The following is a 22,570-nucleotide window of genomic DNA, read 5'->3' on the forward strand; positions in this document are numbered from 1 at the left end:
TAAAAATCACTATTAGAAGAAAAACATTATTTAGTTATGTAGACCTTACTTGCTTCCCTAAATTTATCAGTGCTATAGAGAAAATTGTGTTCGACTTAAGAAAGACAAACTGCGATGACAATTATTCCACCGTTCAGCTAGTAATCTGTTATTTGTCAAAGGTACATATACAATACAAATTCTGTAAGTGTCGTTGACGAGTTTTTGGTGGATATTATAGGGAATAGGGATTTCCTTTTTATACGTCTTTGGGGGACCATAGCAATAGTTCTCTTCAATATCTGATGATTCATGCTTCTTCCAGGACCTTCTCTAAAACGAACTTCAGGTGATATCTTGCTCCAGGGTATTATATACAAACGTCTTTTTTTCTATTATTAGGCTCATTTTAAGAGAGAGAGAGAGAGAGAGAGAGAGAGAGAGAGAGAGAGAGATTACTATTTCACGAATAATAATGGCCTTCATCAAAAGGGCTTATAAACTATTATAATGGCAAGAGATCTATGAAAAATTAATTGTAATAGTATTGTTCTGATAGAATCTCATAAATGTTTGACAATAAATATTATGGTTTATTGTAGGACGACTAAAGTGGTAGTACAAAGGAAGTGTAACAAAGAAGGTAGGAGGATGCGTGTATATCAAATAATTGGGAGAAGTCTTGAAGCATCTATATAAGTCAATATAAGAATATATGACAATATGGTAAGTGAGCTCTCCTCTGTAGCAGTGAAATATGGATGTTAAATGCAAAGGAAAGAAGATGGTGGAAGCTTCAGTGGAGAATTTTGTTTTTATCAGAATTTATCGTATCGGATAAAATTAAATGGTGAAAAATGGTAAGATTTGTAGGAGTGGCAAAATTGTTAGCACTCTAAAGAAATGGATCAAAGTGCTTGAAAACGGTTACTAATGTGGAAAAAGGTTGAGCGGTAAATAAGTGAAAAGAGTTACTCAAATCGGAACAATTGGAAGACAGCAGGCCGGAACACATGGGAAGGATGATGCAGAAAGTGCAAGTGAAGTATTGGAAAAATAACATCGACACTTAAGGAGCGAGAGTATGATTGCAAAATAGATGTGGATTGCATGGTATGCTTTGGTGCCTTCGATGCGCTGATGATGAATCTTCTGTGAGTTTGGTAGAAAGTGCTGCATTCCAGTATGTACAAAGCATATTTTAATGTGATAGATAGTCTTACCCCTTTAGCTGCCACAAATTCACACATTTTTTAAACATTTTCTTCTTTTTTATAGTGTGAAAGTTTACCAACACATAACTAACTGAAAAATGCTCTGTGTTTGAAAGCAACTTTTCCCAAGTGTGAAGTTATATCTCGACAATGTGAGAAGGTGAGTAGTTGCTAATACAGAGAGCCACCATTGCATCTACCGATATGAATTGACGAGGAAAGTAATTTTCCTAAAGCTTCCCAAATAATTAACATTGAGACCTGTACTTGTGATTGAATGAAGTTAGCGGGTTTCTGAAAAGGTCACAACTATATTCTATTTTTTAAATTGGCGGAAATGCGCTTGACAATGAGAGATAACTTGACGATGATTGGTTGGATGTAGCGTGTTCGAATATAAATACTTGGTGATCCAAATGAATGTTTGCTTAATAACCTAAATATCGCCAACAAACTTATATTATGTCTGTTAATAATGATATCAAGTTGAGAGACTACGAAAAATTTGTTGATAGGCCAAACGTAAATAGCACGGTTGCCGAACTCAACATCTTGAAATGTGTTTTGGTTCAGTTTTTAATGCAGAACTTTTCATGTTTCATCAGAAATTGGAACAAATCACAATTAAAGAACACGGCTTCTTAAATCAATTCTCGTTTAATTTTCTTTCCAAATATATTCGTTTCAATTTTTTATTAGGTCATTACATTTTACGTGATTACTCTTACAGATATGTGATTTTCTGGATCCTCATAATAACTATATCTGTAATGTTTATGGTATTATATATTCTTTTAGTAAGTTTCATGTGACAAAAGAACTTAATTTTTGTGGGAAAATTAAACAACCCTAACGCACATGTGTTCAATGGCTGCTATTACTACGTCTTGTACTTATGATCACCAATAAAATTTCTGATAAAACTAATTTTTTCCCCCGCTAAGATAACAAATATATAATGAAAATCTTACTTACCATCTTTATTACCTAATCCTTTCGCAAATGTTCTCTGCTGTGAACATTCAGTCCGAGTTTGGAAATTCAATGAATAATCTCGACATGATTTAAACACCGAAGGGCAAACAAAACTTTATTTGAAGTCATTACACCCTCTGAATCTATTCATACATAGTTGTACTGTTTATTCGTAGAATATCACTGCATTTTGGACATTCATTTATCGTTTTTGCATTCGTATATACTAAACAAATAATGTGTAAACCGAAATACTTTAAAATGCATTGGCAAAACAATAAGACTTTTGAGTGTACATTTTTTCATTTTTATTTCATCCTCTGTCTGATTTGGTAGTTTATGATTCTCATTTATTATAGGTAAGAGTATGTCAAAAATACAATGATTTTTATCAGTATAAAGAACAATTTAAGATATTATTTGGTAAAAAAAATTCGCATCTCTATTTCCATAGAGATACTTTCCTGTTAGATAATCTTGATGTTTATGTAAACACGGCTTACTATAAATTCTGAGGCTTATTTTGTGGTAAGGGGCTTTTGTGGTCATGTCACTGTTTACTATCCCACGTATTGTGCAGCAATCATCCTTGTAAATGTAAATGATGGTAAATAATTGGACTCTCCTTTTTAGTCGTCATGTTGGATTGGTAAAATTCGTCCATTTTCTTTTTTACTGCAGTTTAGATCTTTTGATCTGCATGGCCGTTGTTTGTCAACAATTGGCGAATTCGTTCAAGTTTATTATGTAGGTCTCTTCATGATGTAATGTGTGGAGGCTGTTGACACACGCACCCACGACAGACTGTTTCTATTTTCCTCGTGCATTCCAGCGACGGCCAGCGTTCGTTGCTTTTGTTTATACGGCTGTTTTAAACTATCCTTCTTGTTCTTTTACTAGGACATGAAGACACAGTGTCGTCCAGATTAGAGTAAAAAATCCAAATAAAGTCTCTAACCCTATGTTTTTCAGATCATGGAATTACAGCATGCTTCACCTATGTTATTTGCAATGTTTCTAGGTTGATAATGTTTGAATCTCATTTCATTTGTACAGCGTGCATGTACATGGAATAATTGCATGATTGTGGTTTGGGTCGAAAACTAACTCTGAACAGATATGGCTTGTGTCGTCTGTAGAACAGTTATTAATCCAAAGAAGTCCAAAGAGTATGTCAAGCTGACAGAGAAAATGTGTGCTGGTATTAACAAAGCTAACAAACAGAGATATTCTTGTGCACAATGTGCAAGAGTAGCTAGGCACACAAATCCCATAACCACCAAGTCTGCCGAAGAGCATGATTCTTCTAAAGTGTGTAAAGCAAACCCGAGAACAGAAGAGGAGAATGTCTTCGATTTCAAAACCCACTGCTTCTTCTGTGGAGTGCTTGTTGAAATGTCTCTAGTAAAGGGAAATCCTACCAAAGCTATCTACAAGTACAGTAATGCTATGACTTTAGGATTCCAAAAGAATATAATTAGTCACTGTCACATCTGGGAGGATGAGTGGGCCTTGACAATCAAGTCTCGTCTTTCTACGATGAAAGATCTGTCTGCTGAGGAGGCTCTATTCCATCACACGTGCAAGGATCTGTTCATGTTGGGGAAGGCTCCTCCAGGATTTGGATCTGACGAGTACAAATCTTTCAGCAATAGAATAAAACTTGGTGGACCTAGGAGAACATCAAAAGCTGATGGCGTTCAACATGTAATTGATTTTCTGGAAAATAATGATGATGAGACCATCACACTACAAGACTTGCACCAAATTATGATGAGAGAGAGTGGCATGACTGAGGAGGGAGTGTTCAAACCCAAGCAACAAAGGCAAGAGCTGAAGAACCACTGTGGTGCAAGAGTATCAGTTACCACCATCAAAAAATGTCCTAATATCGTTACTATGAAGACCAATGTTAAAACTGTTATCCAAGAAGCACATGATATAGCAAGTATACTGAAATAACTCGCTGATATGGAATCCCATGGATTCGAACATTTTCTGCACGTATCCATATTATGAATTTGTATCACATCAGCGTGATTCATATACATGCATTAAGTTACAAATGTCCATTAGCTTCCAATTTACTCTACCTCGGAATTAAAATATTTACATATATGTTAACCGAAGGGGAACTTTTTAGTTGCTAATAATTTAGTCCTCCCGTGGAATTGAAGTAGCGGACAGACAGAGGAGAACTCAGGACTTCAGTGACATTTCCGGTTCAGCTAATAAGGAGGACGAAATTATTTTCAACTAAAATATTCCCCTTCTGTTAACTGACTTCACAGTGATTTGTATGAACGGAATCGGTATCGACTTATAATATCACTTATTGGCCGGGTCGGTAATGTCACTGAAGTCCTGATTTATCTTTTGTCTGTCCGCTGGTTCGAATCTATGTGGGGTCAAAACTATTAGCAACTGAAAAATTCCCCTTTGGTTAACATATATGAAAATATATTAATTACGAGATCGGGTGTATTGGATATTAAAGGACATTTGTAGAATAACGGTGATGTGATAAAAATTCATAATATGGCGATGTGCAGCAAACGTTCGACTTGGTTAACATGGCTGGGTTTTGGGTGGGGGGGGGGGGTGTTGTTGAACATCAATTCTAATTACAAACACCTGACTTCGACAGTGATTTGTAAGGTCGGAATCAGTATCAACTTATTACCTTACTTGTAAGCCGGGTCGGCAATGCCACTGAAGTCCTGTTTTCTCCGGTCTGTCCGATGCTTCGAATCGACGGGAGGACGAAATTATTATCAATGAATAATATTCCTTTGGTTTAGATATATGAAAATATATTAATTCCGATGTAGAACGAATTGGATATTAAAGGACATTCATAGCTTAATGCATGCATGTGAATCATGGTGATGTGATAAAACACGTACACACACACACACACACACACACACATATATATATATATATATATATATATATATATATATATATATATATATATATATATATATATATATATATGTATGTATGTATGTATGTATATATGTATAACTGAATCATGATAATCCATAAATAAAGGTATAAGCCACGAAGGAAAAAATAAACAACGGTGTTTCTGCAAGATCTTTCGACGTTCAACGTCCTTTACTCAGCAGATAAACTGACTTACATGAGGAATTGACAGTACAAGAAAGCTCGTATAACTGAAAAATAGGGATTATAAGGAGATTAGTACCTAGAATCCGGCACTACCCTGTTTGGAAAGGTTTACTCTTTCTCCAGGTGTGCCGATTCTAGGTACTAATCTCCTTATAATCCCTATCTGTCAGTTATACGAGCTTTCTTGTACTGTCAATTCCTCATGTCAGTCAGTTTATCTGCTGAGTAAAGGACGTTGAACTTCGAAAGATCTTGCAGAAACCCCGTTGTTTAATTTTCCTTTGTGGCTTATACCTTTATTTATATATATATATATATATATATATATATATATATATATATATATATATATATATATATATATATATATATATATATATATTAATATATATATAAATCCATCATTCCCTTTTTTTCTACACTTAGAATTCCACATATCTGACCTCAGCTCGGACTTTCTGTCTTCTGTTCTCATTCAAGTATATCTGGGTTCTCTAACTTTTCTTGAGCCAAAAGGAATCCATGTGACGTATTACATACTAGTTCTCTGGGTGATGTGAAAGACATGCCCATCTCCTATTTCCTCATTATCTCATCTATATAAGGAACCTATAATTACCCTTATAATATCGTTTTCTATCTTTTTATACACTATTTGTTATTATGTATCTGTAAATAATCTTTATCCATTTATTATAAGATAAGAAGAATCTCTTTTGGAGATATTAATAAATTTGTTGCAGCTTTCTTCAATAATTATTTTGCTTACTATTGAATCTTTTTCACTGCCAACAGTTACCCACAATATAAAAACATTGTTTCAACCTTATAGGCTAACATACTTCTCAGTTATACGGAGTTCTTTCATATGCTCCAACTCTTGTTTACGTCTGAAAGGACTTTGGGGATATCCTTATATTTCCTCTAATAGATTTGACAGTGGTAAGATTGATCTCCTACTCAAGTTAAATTGGCCCTACCAGGCCTTGAACTAAATACCTTTGCATGCTTAACTAATACTCTTCATTTTATTTTTCTAGTCACCTGTGAGCTAAGTACCATATGATACATCTTCAATATTTGTTGGCATTTAAATTTCACCACCTTAATTTATAATTGCATCACTACATTCAGAATTACTATTTGAAAACAATGGAAATACAGATTTTTTCCTTAAATACTATGGTTTCAATATATTTGCATGATGCAGTCTGTGTAGGTATCAGCTCTCTGAAACATTTCTACCACGTAATTTACACCAGTGAATAATTTCACAAATTATTTTATGGTGGGCCTTTCGATTGAAGCCACTAATTTGTTCTGCATTTGTACAAAGTAATACCATGATCTCTTGACCTACTTCATAATTTCCAGACCTAGCCTTTCTATTATACTAAGTCTTTTGCTTGTCTTTAGCTTCTCTCAAGTTTTCATGAGCAAATTTGCACATTACCTTCAGTGTTTCTCCTAGATTTATTGTATAATCAATGATATTTCCTTCATCCTGATTTTGATCACTAGACAAAATCTCAAATGAAATCCAGAGGACACCTTACCCTTCAACTACATAACAATTCGAATGGGAAGAATGCAGTGGATTCCAGAGCCACCTCTCTATATGGAAATAAGAGATATAACAACTTATCCCATTCCCTTGGGTACAGTTGAGTCATACTCTTCAACCTCCCTTTGAAATTCACGCACAACCCATTGGTTGGTTTATAGGGATGTTTTGAGTTTCTTTGACCAAAATCTTTCCCCAAAGGGTAGTCATTTGTTTAGACATAAAATCTGTACGTTGGTCACACAACTCACTCGTTCAGGCATTAATTCTACACGAGTAGTTCCATCTACTGGCTCTTCCTGACCAGTTAGATTAGCCAAAGTCCCAGAACTTTGTCTCTTCTCTAGAGACTCTTTACTGGCTGCTAGTGCACTTAGCTTATTGTTCTTTTCTCAAGCTTTGACCTCCTTATCAATGTCAGCGAGGAGTTGTGCCAGGTCAGCCTTTAGTGTTTAGTATACTTGTCTGATACTTTTCATCAAGTTGCTGTTTGGTCAGCTCATTATACACTTCTACCATCACTGAATTGTATTAGTATGGTCCACTGCATTTACTGAGCAACAGTAATATCACATAGTATTCCACTGCTGACACCATGCAATAATTTCCTTCTGAGAGAGCATATGGTCCTTTTTTTAAGATGGATCATGGATATATTGGGTATGAATCAATTTCACTTAAAAACGTAACAAATTTAATTTACATGAAAGGTAATACAGTTTCCACTTGACACAACACACTGAAGTATTCATAACTGGCTTTAAGTCAGTGGTCATCTACTTGTGATTTGAAAGAACTTAAACAAATAGCCATAGCTAATTATTTGTTTAATCCTCTTGAGTTCTTACTGACTCATAAGGTGGTCAAGTTACTTGACTTACGGATCACATTCTTTGGTTAAAACTACCCCTCTATAAATACACTTTACATACCTTCCAAAATGTACTGGCCCTTACTCGTTATTTTACATATCTTACTTGACTATTCGACAACTAATTACTGTATGTCTCTATAACAAACAAAGTCTTTAAATAAATTTTTTTGACAATATGAGCTATGCATATGCCAGATTGAATGAGCAAGAGACACGTCAAATATTAGATGAATTAATAAAATGTTACTCTCTGTATAAACACTCATCTATGAACAAAACAGAGACACGTTCAAATATTAGATGAATTAATAAAATGTTACTCTCTGTATAAACACTCATCTATGAACAAAGCAGAGAATATGACATATCAGGGCGAACAATTAATTAAGAAAGCAGTGTTGGCGATTTATTTAGAAAAAGAAACAACGGGTGAATAATATAATAAACTTAGATGAAAAAAAAAAAACAATAGTCTAAATTTTTTTCATTTAGACTGCACTCAATAGTAACAACCTGTTATAAGATATAAAAAATGTTTTCTCTCTCAGCCTCCCATGAGTCCTGTGACATTGTCCACAAAGCCAATCAACTGTAAATCATGAAATTAGACCGGATAGAGCCATATAATAACCATTAATTCAAAAAGGTCCACATCATAATTGACAGTAAAGAGGAAGTTAGCTTCGTTAACCATCCATCGCTCGGAATTAATGAATCAAGTGGGAATGACATGATCACGCTGCCAGCAGGATTAGCTTGATAAAGTATCACTTATCTCTCGTGTAAAAAAATATATCCAGTTGGAGGGGTTTCCATGAATGCTTTTGTTTTAGAAATATGCATAAATGCAAGAATGTATTGGAAAACGCATGTATGGATAATTAAAGATATGATTACTTAATGAAAACTTATTAATAGCATGGCTGATGATGAATTGCATTATTTACTGCCTAGTTTTATAGTTATTTGTTTTTATTATGATTAACGCACGTAATAATTAATCTTGGACGTTATTAAATTTATCTCGGCAAATTTTACTGAAATATTACACAACTTTAAAATGATTCCATAGGTTAGAAAGTAATTATTGCCCATGCAGCACTCAGGATGATTACTTTGGAGAAGCAGTTATAACTCTCTAATAAAATAAGACTGCATGTAAGGACGAACCTAATGTGACAAAAAAGAAAAATATTTGGCCAAATTGAATTATAATTTAAGTACAACCTTTATTTCGTTTACCGAGAATTCGTAATTCATATTTAGTACAATAAAAGGAAAGTAGGAGCTCCTTTTATTTCAATATTTATTTTTAGGTTCCTAGATAAAATGATACATTCTTGTTTACAATAATGCTTATAAAAAATGTACTTTTTATATCATGGAATGTCTATTTCTATATACTTAGTTGATTTTTCCACTACCTAAATATTTTACAAAATGTCTGGAGATTCTTAATTTAGAATTTGAAGAACTATACTTATTATTCTACATAAATATTTTAAAACTAAATAATAATAATAATATTAATAATAATAATATAATAATAATAATAATAATAATAATAATAATAATAAATAATAATAATAAAATAATTAAATAATAATTTTTTTTTTATTAATACATAAATATTTTTTTTTAATTATTTTTTATTATTAACTATAAATAATAAACAAAGATTCACTGACATCACGACAGACACAGACAGACACCAACTAAAGAAAATGCCCAACTGTAAAGCCCCAGGTCCCGATGAAGTCCATGGATACTGGCTCAAAAACGTCAAGGCCCTACACCCAAGAATAACAGAACAAACCACCATGCGCCCAAATGGATGACCACAGGAAGAACATCCTAAGTCCAGAAAGACAAGAGTAAGGGAAACATAGCCAGTAACTACAGACCTATCACCTGCCTACCAATAATGTGGAATTTACTAACAGGTATCATCAGCGAAAGGCTATACAACTACCAACAGGATACAAACACCCTCCCCCACCAACAGAAAGGCTGCAAAAGGAAGTGTAGGGGCACAGAAGACCAGCTCTTGATAGACAAAATGGTAATGAAGAACAGTAAGAGAGGGAAAAACAACCTAAGCATGGCATGGATAGACTATAAGAAAGCCTTCGACATGATACCACACACATGGCTAATAGAATTCCCGAAAACACCATCAGCTTCCTCAAAAATACAATGCGCAATTGGAATACAATACTTACAAGCTCTGGAATATGACTAGCAGAGGTTAATATCAGGAGAAGGATCTTCCAGGGCGACTCACTGTCCCCACTACTCTCCGTAGTAGCCATGATTCCCATGACAAAAGTACTGCAGAAGATGGATGCTGGTTACCAACTCAAGAAAAGAGGCAACAGAATTAACCATCTGATGTTCATGGACGACATCAAACTCTATGGTAAGAGCATCAAGGAAATAAATACCCTAATGCAGACTGTAATGATTGTATCTGGGGACATCAGGAGGGAGTTTGGAATAGAAAAATGTGCCTCAGTCAACATACAAAAGGGCAAAGTAACAAGGACCAAAGAGATAAAGCTACCAGATGGGAGCAACATCAAACACATAGATGAGACAGGATACAAATACCTGGCAATAGTGGAAAGAGGGGATATAAAACACCAAGATATGAAGGTCACGATCAGGAAAGAATATATGCAGAGACTCAAGGCGATACTCAAGTCAAAACTCACGCCAATGCCAATGATAAGATACAGTGCAGAAATAGTGGAATTGACGAAGGCTGAACTCTGCAACATAGACCAGAAAACGAGGAAACATATGACAATACACAAAACACTACACCCTAGAGCAAATATGGACAGACTATACATAACACGAAAGGAAGGAAGGAGAAGACTGCTAAGCATAGAGGACTGCATCAACATCGGGAACAGAGCACTGGGGCAATATATGAAAACCAGTGAAGACGAGTGGCTAAAGAGTGCATGGGAAGAAGGACTGATAAAAGTGGATGAAGACCCAGAAATATACAGAGACAGGAGAATGTCAAACAGAACCGAGGAATGGCACAACAAACCAATGCACGGACAATACATGAGACAGACTAAAGAACTGGCCAGCGAGGACACATGGCAATGGTTACAGAGGGGAGAGCTCAAGAAGGAAACTGAAGGAATGATAACAGCGGCCCAAGATCAGGCCTTAAGAACCAGATATATCCAAAGAATGATAGATCGAAATAACATCTCTCCCATATGTAGGAAGTGCGATACGAAAAATGAGACCAAAAACCACATAGCAAGCGAATGTCCGGCACTTGCACATAACCAGTACAAAAAGAGGTATGATTCAGTGGCAAAAGCCCTCCACTGGAGCCTGTGCAAGAAACACCAGCTACCTTGCAGTAATAAGTGGAGCACCATCTTGAAGGAGTGATAGAAAACGATCAGGCAAAGATCCTCTGGGACTATGGTATCAGAAGAGATAGGATGATACGTGCAAATAGACCAGACGTGACATTGATTGAAAAATCAAGAAGAAAATATCACTCATTTATGTCACAATACCATGGGACACCAGAGTTGAAGAGAAAGAAAGGGAAAAAAATGGATAAGTATCAAGACCTGAAAATAGACTAAGAAGGATATGGGATATGCCAGTGGAAATTGTACCCATAATCATAGGAACACTAGGCACGATCCCGAGATCCCTGAAAATGAATCTGGAAAAACTAGAGGCTGAAGTAGTTTCATGACTCATGCAGAAGAGTGTGATCCTAGAAACGGCGCACATAGTAAGAAAAGTGATGGACTCCTAAGGAGGCAGGATGCAACCAGGAACCCCACACTATAAATACCACCCAGTCGAATTGGAGGACTGTGATAAAAAAAATATATAAATCAAATAATAATAATAATAATAATAAAGTATAATTCGCAATTACGGTGAATTTCGCCATACTACAGGATATTCATATAAACACAGTGTTTTGAAATGTTGCAATAAATGTATTTTAAGAACAACCAGAGATGTACTTCCTCCTACAGCAGTGTTATATTTTCCGAGTTAACTAGTAATCACCGTATCTTAGAACGTATATATATATAATATATATATATATATATATATATATATATATATATATATATATATATATATATATATATATATATATATAAATAAAGCCTGTTCGCCAATGACATGTAATATTCTCTGTTTTGTTGATAGATGAGTCTTTTACTGTGTTTTTAATATATATATATATATATATATATATATATAATATATATATATATATATATATATATATATATATATATATATATATTAAAAAACACAGTAAAAGACTCATCTATCAACAAAACAAGGAATATTACTTCTCATGGCGAACAATTAAGAAAACATCAAATGTAGCTAAAACTGAGCTACTTTATGAAAATCATAAAAAATCCAATGTACAACCATAGTAATTATTAATTAGATTCAAGTCAAGAGTAAAGTACAAACCGATAAACACTTTAGCCACAATACAGATAACCAGGCACTTACATCACAAAAAAATAAAAGATAACATAAACAATAATATGCAAGAATGGCATACATTATAATACAAAATAATCAAGCAGCATAAGTAACATACTCAAGCAGCATTAGTAATATAATACCAAAGCAGTATAACAAATTAAGCAGCGTAAGTAATAATAATTAACACTCCGCATAAAACATAACACACAATTAATACAGGACTGCATGTATATTCCATGTATATGGCCTTGAGCTGAAATAAAGGATATTATTATTATTTTTTTTTTATTTGTCTATCACAGTCATCCAATTCGACTGGGTGGTATTTATAATGTAGGGTTCCGGGTTGCATCCTGCCTCCTTAGGAGTCCATCACTTTTCTAGGATCGCACTCTTCTGCATGAGTCCTGGAGCTACTTCAGCTTCTAGTTTTTCCAGATTCCTTTCAAGAGATCTTGGGATCATGCCTAGTGTTCCTATGATTATGGGTACAATTTCCACTGGCATACCCCATATCTTTCATTATTTCTATTTTCAAGTCTTGATACTTATCCATTTTTTTCCTTTCTTTCTCTTCAACACTGGAGTCCCATGGTATTGTGACATCAATGAGTGATACTTTCTTCTTGATTTTGTCAATCAGCGTCACTTCTGGTCTATTTGCATATATCACCATATCTCTTTTGATACCATAGTCCCAGAGGATCTTTGCCTGATCGTTTTCTATCACTCCTTCAGGATGGTGCTCGTACCACTTATTACTGCAAAGTAGCTGGTGTTTCTTGCACAGGCTCCAGTGGAGAGCTTTTGCTACTAAATCATACCTCTTTTTGTACTAGTTCTATGCATGTGCCGGACATTCGATTGCTATGTGGTTTTTGGTTTCATTTTTCGTATTGCACTTCCTACATATGGGAGAGATGTTATTTCCATCTATCGTTCTTTGAACATATCTGGTTCTTAGGGCCTGATCTTGTGCTGTTGTTATCATTCCTTCAGTTTCCTTCTTGAGCTCTCCCCTCAGTAGCCATTGCCACGTGTCCTTGCTGGATAGTTCTTTAATTTGTCTCATGCAATGTCCGTGCATTGGTTTGTTGTGCCATTCCTCTGTTCTGCTTGTCATTCTCCTGTCTCTGTATATTTCTGGGTCTTCGTCTACTTTTATCAGTCCTTCTTCACATGCACTCTTGAGCCACTTGTCTTCACTGGTTTTCATATATTGCCCCAGTGCTCTGTTCTCGATGTTGATGCAGTCTCTATGCTTTGTAGTCCCCTCCTTCCTTTCTTTCGTGTCATGTATAGTCTGTCCGTATTTGCTCTTGGGTGTAGTGCTTTTTGTATTGTCATATATGTCTTCGTTTTCTGATCTATGCTGCGAAGTTCGGCCTTCGTCCATTCCACTATTACTGCACTGTATCTGATTACTGGCACTGCCCATGTGTTTATGGTTTTTATCATAGTTTTCACTTGAGTATTGCCTTGAGTCTCTGTATATATTCTTTCCTGATCGAGTCCTTCATCTCTTGGTGTTTTATATCACTTCCTTCCATTATTCCCAGGTATTTGTATCCCGCCTCATCTATGTGTTTGATGTTGTTCCCATCTGGTAGCTTTATCCATTCAGTCCTTGTTATTTTGCCCTTTCGTATGTTGACTAAGGCGCATTTTTATATTCCAAACTCCCTCCTGATGTCCCAGATACAATCCTTACAGTCTGGATTAGAGTATATATTTCCTTGATGCTCTTACCATAGAGCTTGATGTCGTCCATGAACATCAGGTGGTTAATTCTGTTGTTTTTTTTCTTAAGTTGGTACCCAGCATACATCTTCTGCAGTAGTTTTGTCATGGGAATCATGGCTACTACGAAGAGTAGTGGGGACAGTGAATCGCCCTGGAAGATACCTTTCCTCATATTAACCTCTGCTAGTCTTATTCCAGAGCTTGTAAGTATTGTATTCCAGTTGTGCATTGTATTTTTGAGGAAGCTGATGGTGTTTTCCTCTGCCCCATATATTCTCAGGCATTCTATTAGCCATGTGTGTGGTATTATGTCGAAGGTTTTCTTATAGTCTATTTCCTTCTGCAGCTTTTCTGTTGATGGGGGATGGTGTTTGTATCCTCTAGGCAGTCGTATAGCCTTTCGCTGATGATACCTGTTGGTAACTTCCACATTATTGGTAGGCAGTTTATAGGCCTGTAGTTACTGGCTATATTTCTCCTACTTTTGTCTTTCTGAACTAAAGATGCTCTTCCTGTGGTCATCCATTTAGGCGCATGGTGATTTCTGACACAATGCTGGAGTTGTTCTACTATTCTTGGGTGTAGGGCCTTGAAGTTTTTGAGCCAGTATCCATGGACATCATCTCTTCAGTTGGTGTCTGACTGTATCTGTCGTGATGTCAGTGAATCTTTGTTTTATTCTCCCTGTTTTTTCTGCCTTGACTTCCTGGAGCCATGTTGCATGTTTGTTGTGTGACACCAGATTGCTCCATATGTTGTCCCAGAGTCTCTTACTTGGTTCAGCTTCAGGAATTTCTTGGTGGTTGTCTTCCCCTCTTAGTTGGCTGTATAGTCTTTTCTGGTTGGTTCCGAATAGTTTGTTCTGTTAGTATCCCTTATTCCTGTTCATGTACCTTGGATCTTATGTGCTTTGGCCTTAAGCCTCTGTTTTATATCTTCTATTGTGTTGTTTAGTTCCCTCTCCTGTGCTTTGTATTTTTCGTTCGGTTCCTCCCTTGTTTTCTTGCTTCTTAGCATTTTTTTGCCATCTCTTCCAGTTTACTCAAGTCAGATCTCATCACCATGATTTGCTTTTCAAGGTGCCTTTTCCAAGGCGGTTGCTGTCTTGGTTTTTGATGGGTTGGTTGTGCTGGTGGTGTTGGTGTTCATATCCCCACCAGTTCTGCTACTAATCTTGCTCCTGCATATGTCAAGTTATTTGTTTCTGTGATATTGGTGGTGTGTATTAGTCTCATTATTTCATTGACCTCACTTGTTTTCTCCCTTAATTTCTTAGTGTTGTAGGCTATCGTGGGGGATCTTTATTCTCTCTGTATCTGGCTTCATCCATTGTCTGATCTTTTCTACCCATTCCGTCTTGTCTGTTACTTCGTTGGTGTTTCTTCGTGTGTTGTTATTTGATACCTCATCCTCCCTGTCGTCTTCTGTGGCATCGTCTCTCAGTTCGTCTTCTTGTAATTCTTTGCCGTGTGTCTTTTCCCTTTCCAGTTCCTCTCTTTCTGTTGGGGAGAGCCAGTTCTTTTTCTTTATGTTTATTACTTGGTGTGCCAGCCTCTGCTCTGTTTGAGGGGTGTTATTCCTCTCATTCCAGATGTTGACCAACCTTCTCCTATATCCTCTCTCCGTCGGGTTGCTTCTGATGTAGAATCTCCATATTTCATTATTTTCTTCTCTTGTCCATTTCTGTAGCTTCTGTAGCTTCAGTCTCTGGTTATTGGTTACTGTCTTTGTGGTGATCAGTTGCTGGATGACGACCTCCAAGTACCTGACCGCCATACCCTTCCATTGGGCTTAATACCTGGCTGCTGGACGAAGCTCCTCTGCTGCATGAGGTTCCATTTACGTCGATGTCGTTTAATCCTTCACTTCTTTCCATCATTGCTGAGTTTTTCTATTTAACCCATAGCTGGAACCTACCCCATCAGGAATAGGTACTCATTTACAGCTGAGCAGACTGAGGAAATTATGGTAAAGATCCTTTCCCAAGGAATCAACGCCGAGGAGAGCGGTCACCCTTCCAATGACTAACAAGCCCCAATGTTGCTTAACCAGTCAATTGACGACCTATCATTATTATTATTTTTTATTTTTTTGTATTTATTTTTTTTTTTTTGTTTTTTTTTTCTCTCTATCACAGTCCTCTAATTCGACTGGGTGGTATTTATAGTGTGGGGTTCCGGGTTGCATCCTGCCTCCTTAGGAGTCCATCACTTTTCTTACTATGTGCACCATTTCTAGGATCACACTCTTCTGCATGAGTCCTGAAGCTACTTCAGCCTCTAGTTTTTCTAGATTCCTTTTCAGGGATCTTTGGATCGTGCCTAGTGCTCCTATGATTATTTCTATTTTCAGATCTTGATCCTTATCCATTTTTTCCCTCTCTTTCTCTTCAACTCTGGTGTCCCATGGTATTGCGACATCAATGAGTGATACTTTCTTCTTGACTTTGTCAATCAACGTCACGCCTGGTCTATTTGCACGTATCATCCTATCTCTTCTGATACCATAGTCCCAGAGGATCTTTGCCTGATCGTTTTCTATCACTCCCTCTGGTTGGTGCTTGTACCACTTATTACTGCAAGGTAGCTGATGTTTCTTGCACAGGCTCCAGTGGAGGGCTTTTGCCACTGAATCATGCCTCTTTTTGTACTGGTTCTGTGTAAGTGCCGGGCATTCGCTTGCTATGTGGTTTATGGTTTCATTTTTCGTATTGCACTTCCTACATATGGAAGAGATGTTATTTCCGTCTATCTTCCTTTGAATATATCTGTCATCGCTGGCTAGTTCTTTAGTTTGTCTCATGCATTGTCCGTGCATTGGTTTGTTGTGCCAGTCCTCTGTTCTGTCTGTCATTCTCCTGTCTCTGTACTTTTATTAGTCCTTCTTCCCATGCACTCTTTAGCCACTCGTCTTCACTGGTTTTCAGATATTGCCCCAGTACTCTGTTTTTGATGTTGACGCAGTTCTCTATACTTAGTAGTCCTCTCCCTCCTTCCTTTCGTGTTATGTATAGTCTCTCCGTATTTGCTCTTGGGTGTAGTGCTTTGTGTATTGTCATATGTTTCCTGGTTTTTCTGATCTATGCTGCGGAGTTGCCTGCTTTGTCCATTCCACTATTCCTGCGCTGTATCTGATTACTGGCACTGCCCATGTGTTTATGGCTTTTATCATATTTCCGGCGTTGTGTTTTGACTTGAGTTTCGCCTTGAGTCTCTGCATATATTCTTTCCTGATCGTGTCCTTCATCTCTTGGTGTTTTATATCCCCTCCTTCCATTATTCCCAGGTATTTGTATCATGTCTCATCTATGTGTTTGATGTTGCTTGCATCTGGTAGCTTTATCCGTTCAGTTCTCGTTACTTTGCCTTTTTGTATGTTGACTAAGGCGCATTTTTCTATTCCAAACTCCATCCTGATGTCCCCAGATACAATCCTTACAGTCTGGATTAGGGTATCTATTTCCTTGATGCTCTTACCATGCAGCTTGATGTCGCCCATGAACATCAGATGGTTGATTCTGTTGCCTCTTTTCTTGAGTTGGTACCCGGCATCCATCTTCTGTAGTTATTATTATTATTATTATTATTATTATTATTATTATTATTATTATTTTTTTTTTTTTTTGCTCTATCACAGTCCTCCAATTCGACTGGGTGGTATTTATATAGTGTGGGGCTCCGGGTTGCATCCTGCCTCCTTAGGGAGTCCCATCACTTTTCTTACTATGTGCGTTTCTAGGATCCACTCTTCCTGCATGATGTCCTGGAGCTACTTCAGCCTCTAGGTTTTCTAGATTCATTTTCAGGGATCTTGGGATCGTGCCTAGTGCTCCTATGATTATGGGTACGATTTCCACTGGCATATCCCATATCCTTCTTATTTCTATTTTCAGATCTTGATACTTATCCATTTTTTCCTCTCTTTCTCTTCAACTCTGGTGTCCCATGGTATTGCGACATCAATGAGTGATACTTTCTTCTTGACTTTATCAATCAACGTCACGTCTGGTCTGTTTGCACGTATAACCCTCTCCGTTCTGATACCATAGTCCATCGGATCTTTGCCTGATCGTTTTCTATCACTCCCTCAGGTTGGTGCTCGTACCACTTATTACTGCAATGTAGCTGATGTTTCTTGCACAGGTTCCAGTGGAGGGCTTTTGCCACTGAATCATGCCTCTTTTTGTACTGGTTCTGTGCAAGTGCCGGGCATTCGCTTGCTATGTGGTTTATGGTTTCAATTTTCGTATTGCACTTCCTACATATGGGAGAGATGTTATTTCCGTCTATCGTTCTTTGAACATATATCTGGTTCTTAGGGCCTGATCTTGTGCCGCTGTTATCATTCCTTCAGTTTCCTTCTTTAGCTCTCCCCTCTGTAGCCATTGCCAATTGTTATCGCTGGCTAGTTCTTTAGTCTGTCTTATGTATTGTCCGTGCATTGGTTTGTTGTGCCAGTCCTCTGTTCTGTGTGTCATTCTCATGTCTCTGTATATTTCTGGGTCTTCGTCTACTTTTATTAGTCCTTCTTCCCATGCACTCTTTAGCCACTCGTCTTCACTGGTTTTCAGATATTGCCCCAGTGCTCTGTTTTCGATGTTTACGCAGTCCTCTATACTTAGTAGTCTCTCCCTCCTTCCTTTCGTGTTATGTATAGTATGTCCGTATTTGCTCTTGGGTGTAGTGCTTTGTGTATTGTCATAGTGTCCTGGTTTTCTGATCTATGCTGTGGAGTTCTGCCTTCGTCCATTCCACTATTCCTGCGCTGTATCTGGTTACTGCACTGCCCAGTGTATGGCTTTTATCATATTTCCGGCGTTGAGTTTTGACTTGAGTATCGCCTTGAGTCTGCATATATTCTTTCCTGATCGTGTCCTTCATCTCTTGGTGTTTTATATCCCCTCCTTCCATTATTCCCAGGTATTTGTATCCTGTCTCATCTATCTGTTTGATGTTGCTCCCCATCTGGTAGCTTTATCCCTTCAGTTGTCGTTACTTTGCCTTTTTGTATGTTGACTAAGGCGCATTTTTCTATTCCAAACTCCATCCTGATGTCCCCAGATACAATCCTTACAGTCTGGATTAGCGTATCTATTTCCTTGATGCTCTTACCATACAGCTTGATGTCGTCCATGAACATCAGATGGTTGATTCTGTTGCCTCTTTTCTTGAGTTGGTACCCCGGCATCCATCTTCTGTAGTACTTTTGTCATGGGAATCATGGCTACTACGAAGAGTAGTGGGGGCAGTGAGTCGCCCTGGAAGATCCCTCTCCTGATATTAACCTCGTGCTAGTCTTATTCCAGAGCTTGTAAGTATTGTATTCCAGTTTTGCATTGTATTTTTGAGGAAGTTGATGGTGTTTTCCCTCTGCCCCATATATTTTCAGGCATTCTATTAGCCATGTGTGTGGTATCATGTCGAAGGCTTCCCTGTAGTAAATCCATGCTATGCTTAGGTTGGTTTTTCCTTCTCCTACTGTTCTTCATTACCATTTTGTCTATCAGGAGCTGGTCTTTCGTGCCCCTACACTTCCTTCTGCAGCCTTTCTGTTGGTGGGGGATGGTGTTTGTCTCCTCTGGTAGTTGTAATAGCCTTTCACTGATGGGATACCTGTTAGTAAATTCCACATTATTGGTAGGCAGGTGATAGGCCTGTAGTTACTGGCTATATTTCCCTTACTCTTGTCTTTTTGTACTAGGGATGTTCTTCCTGTGGTCATCCATTTGGGTGCATGGTGATTTGAGATACAATGCTGGAGTTGTTCTGCTATTCGTGGGTGTAGGGCCTTGAAGTTTTTGAGCCAGTATCCATGGACTTCATCGGGACCTGGGGCTTTCCAGTTTGGCATTTTCTTTAGTTGGTGTCTGACTGTGTCTGTCGTGTGATTTGGTCCTGTGCAATCTTTGTTTTATTCTCCCTGTTTCTTCTTCCTTGACTTCCTGGAGCCATGTTGCATGTTTGTTGTGTGATACCGGATTGCTCCATATGTTTTCCCAGAGTCTCCTACTTGATTCGGCTTCAGGAATTATTATTATTATTATTATTATTATTATTATTATTATTATTATTATTATTATTATTATTTTATTATTATTATTTTTTTTTTTTTTTTTTTTTGCTCTATCACAGTCCTCCAATTCGACTGGGTGGTATTTATAGTGTGGGGTTCCGGGTTGCATCCTGCCTCCTTAGGAGTCCATCACTTTTCTTACTATGTGTGCCGTTTCTAGGATCACACTCTTCTGCATGAGTCCTGGAGCTACTTCAGCCTCTAGTTTTTCTAGATTCCTTTTCAGGGATCTTGGGATCGTGCCTAGTGCTCCTATGATTATGGGTCCGATTTCCACTGGCATATCCCATATCCTTCTTATTTCTATTTTCAGATCTTGATACTTATCCATTTTTTCCCTCTCTTTCTCTTCAACTCTGGTGTCCCATGGTATTGCGACATCAATGAGTGATACTTTCTTCTTGACTTTGTCAATCAACGTCACGTCTGGTCTGTTTGCACGTATCACCCTATCCGTTCTGATACCATAGTCCCAGAGGATCTTTGCCTGATCGTTTTTTATCACTCCTTCAGGTTGGTGCTCGTACCACTTATTACTGCAAGGTAGCTGATGTTTCTTGCACAGGCTCCAGTGGAGGGCTTTGCCACTGAATCATGCCTCTTTTTGTACTGGTTCTGTGCAAGTGCCGGGCATTCACTTGCTATGTGGTTTATGGTTTCATTTTTCGTATTGCACTTCCTACATATGGGAGAGATGTTATTTCTGTCTATCGTACTTTGAACATATCTGGTTCTTAGGGCCTGATCTTGTGCCGCTGTCATCATTCCTTCAGTTTCCTTCTTTAGCTCTCCCCTCTGTAGCCATTGCCAATTGTCATCGCTGGCTAGTTCTTTAGTCTGTCTCATGTATTGTCCGTGCATTGGTTTGTTGTGCCAGTCCTCTGTTCTTTCTGTCTTTCTCCTGTCTCTGTATATTTCTGGGTCTTCGTCTACTTTTATTAGTCCTTCTTCCCATGCACTCTTTAGCCACTCGTCTTCACTGGTTTTCAGATATTGCCCCAGTGCTCTGTTTTCGATGTTGACGCAGTCCTCTATACTTAGTAGTCCTCTCCCCTCCTTCCTTTCGTGTTATGTATAGTCTGTCCGTATTTGCTCTTGGGTGTAGTGCTTTGTGTATTGTCATTTGTTTCCTGGTTTTCTGATCTATGCTGCGGAGTTCTGCCTTCGTCCAATCCACTATTCCTTGCTCTGTATCTGATTACTGGCACTGCCCATGGGTGTTTTATTGCTTTTATCATATTTTCCGGCGTTGAGTTTTGACTTGAGTATCGCCTTGAGTCTCTGCATATATTCTTCCTGATCGTGTCCTTCATCTCTTGGTGTTTTATATCTCCTCCTTCCATTATTCCCAGGTATTTATATCCTGTCTCATCTATGTGTTTGATGTTGCTCCCATCTGGTAGCTTTATCCCTTCAGTTCTCGTTACTTTGCCTTTTGTATGTTGACTAAGGCGTTTGTTTTTCTATTCCAAACTCCATCCTGAATGTCCCCATATACAATCCTCACAGTCTAGATTAGGGTATCTATTTCCTTGATGCTCTTACCATACAGCTTGATGTCGTCCATGAACATCAGATGGTTGATTTTGTTGCCTCTTTTCTTGAGTTGGTACCCGGCATCCATCTTCTGTAGTACTTTTGTCATGGGAATCATTGCTACTACGAAGAGTAGTGGGGACAGTGAGTCGCCCTGGAAGATCCCTCTCCTGATATTAACCCTCTGCTAGTCTTATTCCAGAGCTTGTAAGTATTGTATTCCAGTGCGCATTGTATTTTTGAGGAAGCTGATGGTATTTTTCCTCTGCCCCATATATTTTCAGGCATTCTATTAGCCATGTGTGTGGTATCAGGTCGAAGGCTTTCTTATAGTCTATCCATGCCATGCTTATTATTATTATTATTATTATTATTATTATTATTATTATTATTTTATTATTATTATTATTATTATTATTATTATAAAACCAGAAAGATGGGCCTGGGTTACAGTTTATTAATCTTGGCTGCATGTTGTTCAAGTAAAAGAGATAAGGAAAGAGGATCAAGGTATAATCTTGGGTGAAGATTTAAGTTCATTGTTGACGTCCCTTCGACAAAGATGGATTCCAGTAGATTCCTTATTTGGTGATGTTTGACCCTGCAGATTATCGAGAAATTATCCCAGTTAATAGCAAGACGTTATATATATCATCCATGGTTGTATGTAGCATGTTATCTCGTGGGAAAACCAGGATTCATAACGTAAACAATAGTAACAGAAATTAATCAGATATACAAAGATGATCTCAGTAACCCTATATTGCTATGTACTAGTCGTCATGTCAAGTTAGAATCATTGATATTAACTGTTATCAGTAAAGGTATTACTATTACCACTTTATAAATGTCGATAAACAAGCCCTGTCAAGCCTTACATTAAGGCCACCCAATGTCACCTGTCCCTGTCACCTTTAACCCCCACCTCCTCATGTTCAGGGTTTCAAGGTCTTACAGTTATTATGA

The sequence above is a fragment of the Macrobrachium nipponense genome, chromosome 14, assembly GCF_015104395.2.
Source record: "Macrobrachium nipponense isolate FS-2020 chromosome 14, ASM1510439v2, whole genome shotgun sequence".
NCBI lineage: Eukaryota > Metazoa > Arthropoda > Malacostraca > Decapoda > Palaemonidae > Macrobrachium > Macrobrachium nipponense.